The sequence below is a fragment of the Pundamilia nyererei genome, unplaced genomic scaffold (assembly GCF_000239375.1).
Source record: "Pundamilia nyererei isolate P.nyererei 1_Seehausen unplaced genomic scaffold, PunNye1.0 scaffold00537, whole genome shotgun sequence".
Taxonomy (NCBI): domain Eukaryota; kingdom Metazoa; phylum Chordata; class Actinopteri; order Cichliformes; family Cichlidae; genus Pundamilia; species Pundamilia nyererei.
In genome coordinates, this window is record NW_005187938.1 from 64,274 (window position 1) to 66,010 (window position 1,737).

Below are 1,737 nucleotides of genomic sequence, written 5' to 3' on the forward strand. Positions count from 1 at the left end.
AGCTGACAGCTGAATTCAGCATCTTCTCCCACTGCTGCCAGCACAGTCTGCTGTGTTTGGATCACTGCTGTTAGAGCTATAGGAGGTAAAGATCAAGGTGTGAGGCACTTTAAATATTCTATTCAAGTTCAAGTGCAATCCTTACTGACACAAGTACCGTTAGCTATCATTATTCCTGCAATTAACAACCTTTTTTTTTGCCTCCACACTCACATTTACATTCTGCTCAAACAAATACAATATCAAATTAAAGAAAGGATCAAAGCCAGCACCTTATGAAAAAGCTGCAATCCGCAATCAGCATTCACATCAGCATTGGTCCATACGCATCAGATAATACACAAAAAAAAAACCCAAAACAGTTTATATGCTTGATTTGCCAAACACACTGACAGGCTGAAAATCATCTGCTATTGGAATGCTACTGCTGCAAGGAAGAGCCAGGATGACAGGTCAGGGAGGAGATATCATCACCCCCACCCGAGATTGGGTACCAAGCCCCAAGTGTGATGTAAGGATCGTTGAGTGTGAGAGGAACTGACCTGAAACATAGGATCACGATGAAACTTGAAACCTGGATCCTCCATAGCCGGTTACCAAGACTACTTGAAGTACCCTATGAGGATCAACTTGATGATGCGAATGCAGTACTATGGAAAATGCCCACTGTGACTATTACCAAAACTAACCAGCTGATCTACACTATAGCAACAGTGATCAGTGAGATGCTTGGCTACAAGTTGAAAAACCACAAGGAGCAGTACCCTCCATGAAGGAAGCTAGAGGCCAAGATCAAGGTAGTACAGAGGGAGGTAAGCCAACTATCAGAGTGTCAGAAAGGTCAAATGAAGAAGGTGCCTAAAAAGTACAGCAAACTGTTGATACCTGAGGCCTTGGAAACTGCCAAGCAAAGAATCACAGCCTTGGCCAGCCGTTTGAAGAAGTATACCCGAGAGATCGAAGGCAGGAGAATAAACCAGCTGTCTCGCCACAGAACCATCCAAGTTGTACTCTCAGTGGTAGGGGGAACAATATGAGAACAGCACCACCAAGGCTTGAGATGGAGCAATACTGGACACCCAGTATGGCTTACTGAAGGCCGGACAGCCCTAATTCCCAAAGACCCCCAGAAGGGACAGTCCCATCTAACTACTGGCCAATAATCTGTACCACACGGAAGCCCCTGTCAGGCATCATAGCGGCTAAGATGAACAGCACATGACTCAAAAACTTGAGCGGGGAACAGAAAGGCAGGAATACCAGAGGAGCGAAACACCAACCCCTGGTAGACAGAGCACTCTCCCGACCGACCAGCCTGTGCACTGCCTGGATTGACTACAAGAAAGCCTAAGACTCGATGCCACACACATGGATCCTGGAATGCTTATAATTGTATAAGATCAACAGGATCCTAAGAGCCTTCATTGGGAGCTCACTGGGAATGTGGCGTACAACACTACTTTAAGCCCATAGCACAAGCACAAGTCACAATCAAGTGCAGGATCAAGGAGATGCTGTCCCTGCTGCTGTTCTGCATAGGCCTGAACCCTCTCAATGAGATCATTGACAGGAATTTTTGGTTTAGCACCCGAAGCTCTCAAACTTTTACACAAAATACCCACTTTTATTTCCAATGAATGGGATCTATTCAAAGCCCTGCAAGAAAAGACCTCGTGTGTTAACATTAAATTTGTTACAATGTACCCTAATATCCAGGTGGGTTGTAACAAATGCTGG